Source organism: Nomascus leucogenys, chromosome 10 (genome assembly GCF_006542625.1).
Source record: "Nomascus leucogenys isolate Asia chromosome 10, Asia_NLE_v1, whole genome shotgun sequence".
In the NCBI taxonomy this organism is placed as follows: Eukaryota; Metazoa; Chordata; class Mammalia; order Primates; family Hylobatidae; genus Nomascus; species Nomascus leucogenys.
The window spans coordinates 69,085,823-69,100,922 of NC_044390.1; the positions used below are offsets into that span (position 1 = coordinate 69,085,823).

The 15,100-nt window shown below is 42.8% G+C and overlaps 1 pseudogene; it reads left to right on the top strand.

Annotated features, from left to right (window-relative positions):
- The first annotated feature begins 2,908 nt into the window (after nucleotides 1-2,908).
- Nucleotides 2,909-15,100, top strand: part of LOC115837039 — a 28,264-nt pseudogene continuing 16,072 nt past the window's right edge.

Consider the following 15,100-nt stretch of genomic DNA (forward strand, 5'->3'; position numbering starts at 1 on the left):
TTTTGGGGAGCAAATGGGACACTACTAATAATCATACCCAGGGTAAACTGTCTGAAGCAAATGGGGATGTATGGTCAACCCATCCATATGGTCTTGAATCCTCTTCCCATTACATTCTCCCTGCTATCACTGCCTTAGTTCAGGCCTTCAAAATTATTTGCTTAGACTCGTGTAGTAGCTTGCTACGGTTTCCTTTACTTCAATCTTGGTCCTTTCCAAAGTATCTTACACACTGCACATAAACATTTGATCTATCACCCTTTTCAGACCTTTCAGTATCTACCCGTGATGTCATGATACATTTCAAATTCCTTAGTGTGGCTTATGAGGTTCCTCACAGATCTGGTTCCTTCTAGCCTTCCAGCCTGTTTGCTCATTTATCTATTGCTCTATTCACATTTATTGTCACTGTGGGTAGTACAATGTTAGGCTCCAGGAATATAATAATAAGATGAGTTTTTGCCCTCAAGATATTTATAGTGGAGTAGAGAAACAGTCAACGGGATACTGTAGCAATTTGTACCATGGCAAATCACCGCAACCTATGGCTTCACTATTCAGGGTTTTGTCCAGGGACCAGCAGCATGACCATCACTTGGAAGCTCTGTAGAAATGCAGAATCTAAGTCCTAGGGCAGTAGCTCAAATCTGTAATCTCAGCTTTGGGAGGCTGAGGTAGGAGTATCACTTCAGGCCAAGAAATTGAGGCCTGCCTGGGCAACACACCAAGACCCCATCTCTCAAAAAAAAAAAAAAAATTAGCTGGTGTGGTGGCACATATCTGTAGTCCTAGTTACTTGAGAGTTAAGGCAGCAGAATGGATGGCTTGAGCCCAGGAGTTTGAGGCTTCAGTGAGCTATGATTGCACCACTGTGCTCCAGCCTGGGCAACAAAGTGAGACGCTGTGTCTGAAGAAAGAAAGAAATGCAGAATCTTAGTGCCCTGAGCCAGCTCAGTAAATGCGAATCTGCATTTTAACAAGATCTCTAGGTGATTGGAATGAATGTCAGTTTTTGAAGTCCTGGTCTATGGGACCACACTAGTTGAAGCACTTGATTCAGATCCCCAGGAGTGGTCATGCCTGGCAAGAGACTTGGAGAAGATGGAGTTTGCTAAATAAAGGCGAGAAGGGAAGAGGCACATGTCCTGGACAAATTGGCATGTGCTTTGACACACAGGCAAAAGAGGATGTGCTGTTTGGGGGAAGTTACAAGTTGTTCCATATTTTGGGAACAAATTGCTGATGGTGGCCTCACTTAGCTCAGACATGCTATCAATTCAAGGAAAATGTTTGATCCAATTTGATACCTCCATCTCGTCTTTGAGCCAATCCTGAAATATAGTGATTAAGAATCAGTACTTTGATTCATAAAGAAAAAGCAGAATAGAAGTTACCAGGGGCTGGGGACAGGGGGAGATGGGGAATTATTGCTTAATGGATAAGAGTTTCTGTTTGGGATGGTGAAAAATTCCTGGAAATGGATAGTTGTACAACATTGTGAATACCATGAAATTGTAAATACTTTAAAATGATTAAAGTGGTAAATTTTATGGTATGTATATTTTATCATAATTTTTTTTTAAAGAATAAGTACTTTGGAGTCAAGACCTAATTTTCAAGACCTACCATTTCGTTTCTGTCATGCCCCAGTCAAGTCAGATAACATCTTGGTGTCTCAGTATCCTTATCTGTAAAGTGGGAATAACGCTGGCACCTGCCTTGTAGGCTTGTCACGAGGATTCCTTGAAGCAACGCCTGTAAAGCACCTGGGAGCTTGTTGGTGATCCTTATGCCTGCCCACTGAAGCTTGAAACGCCCAGCCAGAGCTGTGCATGGCAGATGCTCTTATAGCCCTTCCATCTCCTTTTCGACTGCACACCCTCAACTGTCTTCTCCCTGTACGGCAGCAGTTTTCAACTCTGGCTGCACATTAGAATCACCTGGAGAGTTTTTTAAAACCCTGTTGCCTGGAGCAATTAAATCAGAATTTCAGGAAGTCAGATGGAAGCATTATTATTTCAGGTGATTTCAGTGTGCAGCCAAGGCTGAGAAGCATGGTTCTGTAGTAGCGGTTTGCTAACTTTAGTGTGCATCAGGATCACCTGGAGGGTTTGTTAAAACACAGTTTCTGGGACCTGCCCCAGAGTTTTCCATTTAGTGGATACAAAACAACTCTCCTGCTTCATTCCACCATCTATGTGGCTGCTCTTTGCTTTTGTTTGCCATCTGTATCATTTTACCCTCTTCCTAATAACCTCTTCCAGACCCATTACTGAAATCTTTGTTGAAAAGATTTGCCAGTAGGCATCTTCATGCCAATGGTGTCTATATTCTCAAACCTGTTCTGGCTTTAGACGCAGTTGACAATGTCTGTAAATTCTCTTCCTTTGAATTCAGAGCTGCCACTCTTGGAGTTTTCCTCATTTCTCTTTCCTTCTCCCTCCTCTACTTGGAACTCAGGACTCCCATGACCATTCTGTAGGTCCCTATTTTATCCCTTAAAAAGAGCACAGTCTTAAGTGTGAGAAAGATGTGAGTTTATGTGTTGTACTTGGGCAATTCAATCAAACTCTGAGCCTCATTTTTCTCACTGGTAAGTCATGGGTGATGATAATAGCACCCCTATAAATAATACATCCCTGACACATAACACTAAACTTTAGCTATTACACTGTTTCACCTTTAAAAGCATTGCAAAATCTTGACCTCAGAGAGAATTCCAGGGGTGGTGGGACTAGCCCAAGGGATGCAAAGGGGAGAGCTGGGAATACAGAAAACACAGCATGGAGGAATGAAGCCAGGATTTACCAAAAGCAAGGAGATGGTCTCAGGAATTTTCCAGGAAACCTAGGCAGACAGGGAAGTGACTGATGGGATCTGATAATAGGAACTGACCAAGAGACTCCCTATGACGGCATTAAAACGTGGGCCTGACGAACACAGGGAGGGTGTTATTAACGGCACTAGGATGGGCTATGGAATGGCCCCAGAGGAAACCCACAAGGGGATTTCAACCCCGTCAGTGTGGAACTCAGTCACTTTGGCAGGAAACAAAGTGAGAAGGAACCTGTTACAGTTTGCACCATCTATTATAGTCGATGCAAAACATGACTGTGGGGTGTTACACAGAGCTCTCATTACAAGATAAGGTCTCTGCGTGCCGTTTCCCGTTGATGATGTTATTCAGCAGGATGGCTCACATGTTGAAACTTGAAACTCCTTGGGTGAAAAAAAAAAATCCCTCTGCAGGCTATACCAGATGTTGCTTGTTGTAGCTCCTCAAGCCCAAAAAGATGAGTTAATCCTTGAAGGAAATTATTTTGAACTAGCATCAAACTCAGAGGCTTTGATCCAACAGGCCATGGCAATTAAAAACAAGGCTATCAGAAGAGCTGTGGGTGGTAGTCCTGTCTCTGAGAAAGGAACAGGGCCACCGGCTGACGGCTGCATTCCAGAACGCCTCCAGATGCAGAGGGCCTCACTTAGTGTGATGTTGTGAAAATACTGCACTTTAAACACATGTAGTCATAAACAAAGCTTCCTCACCCTTTAAAGACCTCACAGAAGTATCACTCCAAGACGCTTCTCCTCTCCTGAATGCTCCAGGCCTTGCTGACCTCAGTTACCTTGAAGTTTCTCTTACCCTCATCACCCGTGGCACACAGTTTACCACTTAACAGTTTACCACTTATTATTCTCCAAATACATAGTCTCCTTTCTCCAGTTATATGGCGAGTTCCTAGACATCCTAAACCCACCATATTTGATATTCCTCTGTCTCTCTGAATGCCTAGCATTCTAAGAGGAACATAATTTAAAAAGCATCATGTTCCCCTTTGCATCCCTGAAATCTAGCACAGCACCTGGCATGTAGCAGACACTCAATAAGCAAATAGGTGCTTATTAAATGAGTGGAATTGTTGATTGGTAGCTGAGTTGGCATGAAAAGGTAGATAAGGGAAGTTTTAGCAGGCATCTCTTATATTGTTTACCAAGCACCTCCCTCCTCTCCTTCCAGAAGTTTCCCTTACCCAATCCCATCTTTGTAGCTGCCACAGGAATTGATGCAAACTGCTTCAGTGAGTTCTTTTTTGAGACGTTTTGACTCAGAACCAGAGACAATGTTAAGATAGTGTCTTTCTAGGGACCAAATCTATGTGGATGTACTGGTAAATTTAGGTGCTATTGGCTCCCTTGTTTTTCACTGCACAGAGAAGGCTCATCTCTAGCTGAAGTGAAGAATGAAGCTAATGAAGAGATCAAGTGGAGCCACAGAAACAAGAAGAATCAAACAGAACCTTGCTAGTGTTCATGGCCATCACATTATCTCTTAATACCCTTCCCACTCCTTTTGCCCAAATGAATTTGAATTAAGTCTCTGTCACTTGTAACCACACAAGTCCTAACTACTACAGAAGACTGTCTACTATTATTGCATGGTAGATAATAAAAAAGAGGGGATGAACAAAATCTCATGATACCAAGTGATGAAGTCTTGCAAACAGGAATTTTTCAAAACTTCTCATCCTCATTTGTGGCTTTAATGAACACCTTTTCACCACCCCTCCCAGAGCTGGTGTAGTACCAGATATAGAGGAGGCACATAGCATACCTGGATGCTACAGTTTCTGGTAGCTTGGATCTTCGCTTTTCATTTTCAACAACTTTTTTCCATGTGTGCATTTGTTGAGAAGTTCAGATGCCTGGGGCTGTAATACCATCTGTGCATAATGAAAAACATTCATAAAGACTTTCTAAAGTACACAAAGGGTGATGGGCTCTCTGAACAGCAGCCATGGACTTACACCAAAATATAGTCTCCATGAGCAAAGGCAGTGGGAAAGAGCCTTTGCACAGTTCCATGGTAGAGAAGATGGTTATAAAGACTGAATGGTGTTCACATTTTCTGAACCTCAAACTCGGGCACATAGCATATGAGGGAATTTATGGAAACAACAGGACAGCTTGTTTGATGTTGGGAAACCAGCGTGGCATTGCTGGTTACCATATTTATAGAGCTAATCTTTAGCATCAAGACTTACTCTAGACAGGCTAGTTTACTTACTGCCACCCAAGTGGCCCATGTTGGTTTTATCCTTGGCATATGCCACAAGTTCTGAATGTCAAATATTTCTTCCTTCCTTTATCTATTTTCCACTCATGTGCTACCCATTCTCCAGGTCCAACTTTCTTACCTCCTCCAGAAATCACTGTTCTGTCGAATCTGCCACACCTGGCATTTCATTGTTCATTCTAAGAATGGCAAATACATGTCATATAAACACGTACCCACTCTCCACACATCCGTGACAGATATCACTAATTGATGTTGGTGCTTTTTCCTTGTGTAGCTGGCAAAACCCTCAGAATTCTTCCCAACACAGCACTGGAGGCAGCCACTAAAGGCTGACTGGAGTTCTGTGAAGCCTAGTTGCTGTCTCTGATCTATCTATTCCCTTATATCGCTATTTCAAGTTTCTGGGCGTGCTTGTCTTCTTTCTCCAGCTGAGCTAAGTCCCTGAGGGCAGGGACCATGCCTCAATAATCCCAACAATAACAATCCTAACAACAATAATAGCAACGGCAAATATTCATTGAGTACTTTACATGTGCTGGCGCTGTGCTGGCCATTTAACATGTATTATCTAATGGAATCCTCAACAATTCCTCTGGAGGGGGGTATTATTACTCCCATTTTATAGATGGGGAGTCTGGGTCTTAGAAGATGATGAGCAACTTGTCCAATTATACACAGTCAGGATGTAGCAGAACCAGAACTTGACCCCCAAATATTTTCTCTTATCCAAAGTAATGCATTATCTTGACCTCCTTTGTATCTGTGCATAGTAGGTGCTTAATGCAAATTTGTTGAATAGGAGCTTTTTAGAAAGCAATGAAGTTCTTCACAAGAGACTGAAAGAAATTGAATTGAAAATATCGGAAGCAAATTCTCTTCCCCATGGAGTTAGAGCATTCTTGAAAAAAGGTTTACTAAACTTTTCCAACATCCTTGGCTAAAGGCAACACCATTCCCCATTCCACAAGTAAACACGCTTTATGGATACAGAAATACTAAAGGCCAACTCCAATGAATGGGAGGGATCCTGGTGAGGAAGTGGCCTGGGAGCCTCCTGACAGGGGCCTTGCAGTGTCTACTACCACCCAGTCACTGGCACCTCCCTGGGCCTCAGTTTCCAGACTTGTAGAACGATTCATTTGGACTTGATTAGCACTTCCCAAGTGTGTTCCCTGGAATATTGGCCCTGCAAGAAATTCATATAAAAAGCGGTTCTGTTGTCAAAAGCACGATTGGGAAATTGCCTTTCCCTTGGGAGAGACACAGTCCATATTAAATGCTCTGAGAAGGCCAGCAGGAAAGAAGCTCCTTGTTTAATGTTACTTAATTCTTATTCAACCCAGCATTTCCTAACCCTCTTTGGTTTCACATAATAACAGCAAATATCTCTCATAACTAATCCCATACTTGGTAAAACAAAACAAAACAGAACAGAACAAAACGCACAATTGGCTGAATAGATTCTAAGGACCCTCCCTCACATTCTGTTTATGAAATAATAATATAAGTTGACTATAAACTTCCCCTCAGTGAATTAAAGGTGGAATCACAATTTTGGATTTTTGAGATGTATCCAAAAAGTTTAAAGGGTTTTAAGATAAGGAACCAAAAGTTTAGTAGTTCATGCTGCCTGGTTATTTTCGCAATATGAACGACAGGGGGCACTAGGGGACTGTAGTAATGGCCACCCCTCCACAAACAGCAAGAAAGGGCAAACCAAAGTTGTAGCAAACGGAGGGAGGGAGGGATTTCGGCAATTCCTTTTCTAGCTGAATGGAAAGCTACTGAGAGCAATTTGGGTTTCTCCCTGGCTTTCTGTTGGAGGAATACAATGGTGGAGATAGAATCAGGATAAGTAATATCTTTCTTTTGCTCATTCTCTTTATAGACAGAAAATCACATAAAGCAACTCTTTTCAACAACTGCTTGTCAGTGGTTTGTTTCCACCTTGGGGCAACTACATTCTACCATGGAAGTTCTTAATGAAGAAACATAGAACCTATGAGTTGAGAAATGAATGGTTCTTTCCTTCACCAGCTTTCTCATTTTAAAGGGGGAATAAATTGTACATGTGAGGAAAAGAACAAACTTTTTTAGGACATAAGTTCTTTGTAATTTAAATTTTTTCTCTAGACTTTGGGCTCAAGACTTATACAATAAGACTCTTTTTAATGATGTGGCAGGCTATAAAAGGATTGGAGGCAATTGAGAGAGGATAGGAGAGGAGAGGAGATGAGGGAAGGGGAGGGGAGAGGAGGGAAGGGGAGGGGAGAGGAGGGGGAGGGAAGGGAGGGGAGGGGAGGGGAGAGGAGGTTATTACCAGCCAATACTGCCCCTACACAGAGCCTCCCACGTATGTGGATATACCACGTAGACTTATCATGTCTTTATTGTTCTCTTGTGAAGCAGAACAAGACAGACAGGCCTCCCTATCCAAGCCAAACACAAAAGACTTATAGAGTCAAACACAAGAGACTTAAGGGAATTGTCAGCAGCAAATGCTCAGGTTGGTTTTTTTTTTCTCTACATCTTCCCTTGTTATTACCCACCAACACAGCCCCTACACAGAGCCTCCCACGTAGGAGAGAAGACTTTACATAAACTTTTAAAATGTTTTCCTCAAGAGAAAGAGGAAACAAGATCCAGGAATATAGCCCACAGAAACCAGCAAAGGACAGAGGAATCACTCTCCACCCACAGCAATCACCAGCTCAGAGAAACTCTGAGTTTGAAGAGTCTTTTGCACTCACCTAATTTTGTCCTTGCATTAAGTACAGGAGGGGACCAGGGAGTCATGCAGAGAGGTACCAGCCTGGCCAGTCCCGGAGCTTCTAGACAATTGTTCCCCAAAGCAATGTCCTTCCCACCACCCTGTGCTGGACCCCAGTCTCAAGCCCTTAAGAGACTTCAGGTGCTTATCTCTGCAGGCAGCAAAGTGTAGGAGCAATAGTCACATCCCATCCTAATTCTATACATTGCAGGGTGTGACTTGTTTTTGACAATCCCATTCTTGTCCCAGTGAGAACAATGGAGAAAATAGCATGTGAGGGGATATTGCTAGACCAGCAAACAAAGTGCAATTTGTCTGTCTGATTTGTGATCCATTTCTATCATTCACCTCTTAAAGAAATGCTGGGAAGAGCTTGGAAGCTAGCAATTAAGCAGTTTAAACTCTTTGGAAAGTTTCTAGTGCCTTAGAATTCCAGGAAGTGCTGAATCATAGAGTCGCAGAACAGGAAAACATTTGTAAGACAAGAATAAAATGAATATTTATTGAACACCTCCCATATTATTGGATATATTTTGTCTCAACCTCACAGTCACTCTCAGAGGCGGGTGTACTGTGATCGCCTGTTAGAGGAGGAAACTGAGGGTCAGAGTTGTTAATTGGAACTGGTAAGCTAGGATTTGAACTTAGGTCTATTTGGACTGAAGAAACAACTACTCAGAAGTATTATGCTATTACTTTCTTTGTTCTCACTTCCTCTTTCTTACTGGAGGATGCTCAGTTCATATCCTCTATCTGTGAAAGATACTTTCCCCCCTACTATCTTCAGATTATCTTCTTACAGATAGAAACATTCTACAACCACATTTGTATCTGCCTTTCACAACCATTATAGTAAACAAGTTCTTCCTAGCATCTAACTTAAATCGTCCCAATGCACTGAGAGCCACCAGCCCTGCCCTCAGGGAACATGCAACATGGCTAGAACATTCCAGTTAGCGGCAGCTTCCCAGTCTCGGTTCCAAACTGCTTCTGTTAAAAGAATCACCGATTCAAAACACATGCACTGTCGTGAAGCCTCGCCCCAATCCAGATGCTCCACTCCTTGGGCCCCTTTCAGGGTGAACATGAATATCACTCAGGCTCAGGCCCTGTTATCCAGATGCCATCAAGAGGGATCAAGGCTTTCCTTCTATCCCCGTTTCCAAGCTAAGCCTAGATTGGACCTCCTTTTTCAAAGTACATTCTAGGACTACCATTTTATGTGATCAAATAAAGGGCCTATTTATATCTGAGCTGTGTCAGGGATGAGAAAACAAAATTCTTCCACCGGGAATTTGGGCACCTTCTATATTCTATGACTCTTTTTTTTTTTTTTTTTTTTTTTTTTTGAGACGGAGTCCTGCTTTGTCACCCAGCCTAGAGTGCAGTGGTGTGATCTCAGCTCACTGCAACCTCCGCCTCCCAGGTTCAAATGATTCTCATGCTTCAGCCGCCCAAGTAGCTTGGATTACAGGAATATGCCAACACACTCAGCTAATTGTTTTGTATTTTTAGTAGAGATGGAGTTTCACCATGTTGGCCAGACTGGTCTTGAACTCCTGGCCTCAAGTGATCCACCTGTCTCAGCCTCCCAATAAGATTACAGGTGTGAGCAACACTGCCCAGCCCACCTTCTGTGTTTCTTTACTAACAGAAAAATCTAGCCCTTTGCAAAAATGCATGCATGCAGCATGATAGAGAATATCCTTCAATCTTGCTCCTTTAGGGGGCATATCTTTATTCTTTATGTATTTAATAGCTGATTTCAATAATAGCTCATGTTCAATGAGTGTTTACTATGTGGTGGGCTTTCCATGTTTTAAGCTTTACATGTTTTAGCTCATTCTTAGCAATTCCAGGAAGTAGATGCTGTCTTTAGCATTTTGAGATATATATATATATATATATATATATTTTTTTTTTTTTTTTGTGAGGCAGGGTCTCACTCTGTCTCCCAGGCTGGAGTGCAGTGGTGCAATCTCGGCTCATTGCAACCTCCATCTCCCAGGTTCAAGCTGCTCACCTCAGCCTCCCAAGTAGCTAGGACTGTAGGTGTGTGCCACCATGCCTGCCTAAGTTTTGTGCTTTTTTGGTAGAGATTGGGTTTCACCATGTTGGCCAGGCTGGAGCATTTTGATTTTACAATTGAGGCAAAGAAGGGAAGCAAATTACCTAAGGCTGCCAGGTAATAAGTGACTGAGCCTAGCCAATCTAATTCCAGAATACATGCTTCTGAGCACTCTATTAGTTAGTATTCATTTTGGCTGTGATAGCAGAACCCCAAACAACAGTGGTTTAAATTAAATGGAAGTTTATTTCCCTTAGGTAGAAGTCCAGAGGTTAGCCCAAACCAGATAGTCCAAAACTAGACTAGAAGCTCAACTCTATACAGTACTCAGGGCTCCGGGCTCCTTCTCTATTCCAGTACTCCTAATGTGTAGTTTCATCCCCAACATCCAAAATAGATGCTAGAACTTCAGCCATCCCATCAGTATTCCAAGCAGCAGGATGAAAGAAGAGACAGGATAGAAAAGGGACGAAACACATGCCAGTTGTTTACTATGGACTGTTCCTGGATGCAGCCATGTGACATTTCTGCTTACATCCCACTGATCATAGTAGCAAGAGGGCTGGGGGTAGTTGTTATTCTAGGTGGCTTTGTGACTGGTTATAAAGTAGAGGATTTTATTACTGAAAGAAGGAGAGGAGTAATCAGAGGCTAGATGGGTATATGGAGGGGTAGGGGGAGATGTAGCTGGAGAAGGGGGCAGGGCCTGGGTGATGAGAACTTACCAAGACCCTACATTTCCCCACTCTAATCTTTGGGTTCATTTTCCATTCCAGCAGGTACCAAGGGAAGGCAGGGCCATCCCTTGAAAACCATCAGTTTTAACCACTGACTGACCTCCTGAAGCTCTGTAACCAGCACTCCTAGAACACAACTCAGGTGTCCACCTTGGTGATGAACTTTAGGCAGGTTCCAGACTGGGACCATCAGTTCATTGGGTTCAAATGGAGGTGGGTGGCTTCTGATTGGTGTCTCCAGAAAGCCCCGAAAGGGAAGGTGGTGTGGGGAGGAGGACGCTGTGATGGGCCACAGCCTCAGAGTGGCTTTTGCCTCTGAACCTCCAAAGCGAGCCTGGATACCAGCCACGAGAGAGTAACTTCATGGTTTCCAAAGCTCCTTTGCATATGCTATTTCCCTTGAAACATACAAGATTGTGATAGGGCTTGCTCTGCTCCCTGTTTTGCCAGTGAGGAAAAAGGAGTCAGAATCCTCCTGTGATTTTCAGTAGGATGAGGTGAGGTCTTAGAATCTGTCTTTTCACAGGGGTGCCAGGGGAGTCTTATGTTTAAAAAACTTTGGGAAACACTAAGCTCAGGGTGGCAAGTGATATAGGAGGGCCATATCTTAGGGGCCAGATAAATCCCAAGACTGTAGACTCTGTGATGAATAAATGCTCTAATTTATTTTTGTTTTGTTTTGTTTTGTTTTGAGACATAGTCTCACAGTGTCACCCAGGCTGGAGTGCAATGGTGTGATCTCGGCTCACTGCAACCTCAGCCTCCTGGGTTCAAACAATTCTCCTGCCTCAGCCTCCTGAGTAGCTGGGATTACAGGCACCCGCCACCATGCCCAGCTAATTTTTATATTTTTTTAGTAGAGACGGAGTCTCACCATGTTGGCCAGGCTGGTCTTGAACTCCTGACCTCATGATCTGCCCGCCTCGGCTTCCCAAAGTGCTGGGATTACAAGTGTGAGCCACCAAGCCCAGCCAAAATGCTCTAATTTATAACCAGTCACAAAGCCATCTAGAATAACAGCTAACCCAGCCCTCTTGCTACTATGATGAGTGGGATGTAAGCAGAAATGTCACATGGCTGCATCCAGGAACAGTCCGCAGTAAACAACAGGGACGTGTTTCATCCCTTTTCTATCCTGTCCCTTTGAGTTATACCTGTCGTCGTCACTGCTCTGTCTCTGTACCTGGCACACTGTAGATACTCAATACATATTTGTTGAAAGGATGAATAAAGACAAGCTTAAACATTCAGACTTTTAGATCCTACTTCCTCCCTCTAGTGCCATGAAAGAATCCTAAAAGGAGCTCACATTTTATTATGCTTACCACTCGCAAGATGAGAGATAAGTACTATTAAAACTCGTTTTACAGATGTTAAACACTGGGGTTCAATGACTTGCCCATGGTTACACAAACAGTAAGTGGTAGAACCAGGATTTAAACTCATGCTCTTCGATATGATGCTCTTTTGTTTCTTCAATATGGAGCAACTATTTATTCCATTGCAATAGATTTGCCATAGCTCAAATCATTCCCTGGGAAACAGTCTATTTTATAGATTTTTCATATAACAAGTAACCTAATACACAGATGTGAGCCCTGTCACTTGATACCGCCCATGTTATAGAAAAGTTCCACTCTGCTTCACAGACTATTTGCTCGCACTGAGGTGCCAAACTAGATTGGCGGAGAGGAGCATATATTGACCTTGAATGTTTACTTTACTCGTGAGCACACACATCTGTTTTTGTTTATGGGATGGCGGCAATCAGAGCGAGCTCTCCTCAGCAGACATTCTTGACAGTGGATTTCTCTCCCAGTCTGAGAAATTTTATCATCTCTGAGGCTGGCAAGCAGGCTGTCAGTTTAGACCGTGCCCTTTTGAACCTAGAGGCTTCTGGGCTCTTCTGTTCTTTCCAAAGAGGCATTATTACTTCAGCGCTGAGCTGAATCTTAAGGAGATGTGAGATTTTGTGGTGGAGTAACTACATCCAAGGGACTTCACATAGACCTGGAAGAGTGACACAGTTCTAAAAGCCCCTCTCTTATCCATCGACAAATTCAAAGTAGAAGAGCTGAGCCCTTATCTGATCTACTTTCTTAGGGGCCCTCATTCCTCTGCCCTCTTTTGCATCCACTGCCCCAGCTCTTGCACGTGAGGCGAAGGGAAGGTTGCCCACATGGGGAATAGTTTCGGTTTCCTTCCTTTGTTGACATTCCTTTAGGGAAGGCATAATGCACACAGATGGCACTGGCGCGTGTCGTCTCATAACGTGTTTGGTATTAGTAGCCTTCAGGTGGCTTCTGGCTAGTTCTTCCTCTGTCTTAGATGCAGACTGGCCCCTGCACTGTCTAACCCAGAGGCAGGTTCGGATAGTTGGTAGTGGGTTTCATGAGGACTTGGCTTTTTCACTCAGCTACTTTCCTTGAAGAGTTAAAAGCAGGACTTTACGTTCCTTGGGTACAAGCAACTATGACTGGGTTTTTGCGTCTGTCCCGTCACCCCAAGTGATGAGACCGGTAGTCAATTCATTGGCTGGCAGAAGGTACATCTGTGACACTTTATGGAAGTGAAACTTTTTCAAAGAGCAGGATATGAAAAATTAGTGGCTGTGGGAGGCGGGAATACAGAAGGCCTTGGTAGTAAGTGTGTCCGTGAAGTGGGGTTCAGTCTGACTTTGTATTTATAGTCTAGCTCAATAAAAATGATGTGATATTTTTTCTTGGTTACAAAGGAAATAGGATGGTTCATAGGTCAATAATTCCATATCTGATTTCTTAGACCTGTGACATTTATATCACACTTCCAACAGTTAAAACTTTTGTCTTCTGAAATATCTGCTCATTCCACTGGGAAAGGCATTTTGGAATACACATACCCTTTTGTGCCCCAGCCATTCGTTTCCCTTTACCTCCCCACACCCTGCATGCCATACTTATTTATTTATTTATTTATTTATTTATTTATTTATTTTGAGACAGAGTTTCACTCCTGTTGCCCAGGCTGGAGTACAATGGTATGTTCTCAGCTCACTGCAACCTCCACCTCCTGGGTTCAAGCGACTGTCCTGCCTCTCAGCCTCCCAAGTAGCCAAGATTACAGGCACCCACCACCATGCCTGGCTATTTATTTTATTTTATTTTTTTGTCTTTTTAGTAGACATGGGGTCTTACCATGTTGGCCAGGCTGGTCTCGAACTCCTGACCTCAGGTGATCCACCCGCCTTGGCTTCCCAAAGTGCTGGGATTACAGGCGTGAGCCACCAGACCCGGCCTATTTGTTTAATTTTACAACCAGCAACAAGCCTAGCATGCCACACTTAAGTGTTCCCAAATTATAACTCTTCCAAGTAATGGGAACTAGAGGTTTCTTCCTGTGGTGCTGACAGAAGTGACAGTGGGTAAGCAACAGGTGGTTAAAGGTTTGAGCAGGAAGGGGCCCTGTACCCACTCCAGTGTCTTTGAGGTAGATATAAGGCATGTGGAAGTGTGAGAACCAGACACTGCCTTCAATGCTGTGGGAACCCAGGTGAAGTTTCCCCTTTATAAAGTTTTCCCTATGCCTCCCTTAGAGGGATGAGGCAGCAGAACAGAGCTCCCCACCTTTACACAGCCATGCAGAGTCCAGGATCCCCACCATCTAAGAGAGACAAAGGAAACTGGGAAAGAGATCTGTTATTGAGCTTCCTGCCAATTTTGTCCTGTGGGACACTCAAACTGGATTTAATTTGATATAGCAAAATAAAGAAATACTCACCATACACTCTATGAGTGTTGTGTAAAAATTCTTAACTGTTAACAATATATAAAAAATCAATCTCAATTTGCAAAGATATTAATATTTAAATCAGAAAATTTTCTCCATTAGATTAACACATATATGGCTGGGTGCAGTGGCTCACGCCTGTAATCCCAGCACTTTGGGAGGCCAAGGCAGGCCGATCATTTAAGGTCAGGAGTTCGAGATCAGCCTGGCCAACATGGCGAAATCCTGTCTCTACTAAAAATACAAAAATTAGTCAGAGGTTGCAGTGAGCCGAGATCGCGCCACTGCACTCCAGCCCCAGCAACAGACTGAGACTTCATCTCAAAAAAAAAAAAAAAAAAAAAGATTAACATATATATATATATATATATATATATATATATATATAAAATATTTCAGTCTCAGGGGCAACAAAGATATTTTTAAAAGCTCACAGCCAATGATGGTGAGTGAGGGTATGGAGAAATGGTCATGCTTACACACTTTCATTAGATACATAAATTGGTACAATCCTTTTGGCACATAATTTGATAAATAATAACAGCCTTAAATTTCGACCTAGTAATTCTTTTTCCACCAGTCTATTATTTAGTGGAAGTTATTATTATGAAATAATCAGAAACTTGGATAAAAATTTATAAACAAAGCTGTTTATGGGAGTGTTATTTGTAGTTCTAATAAAT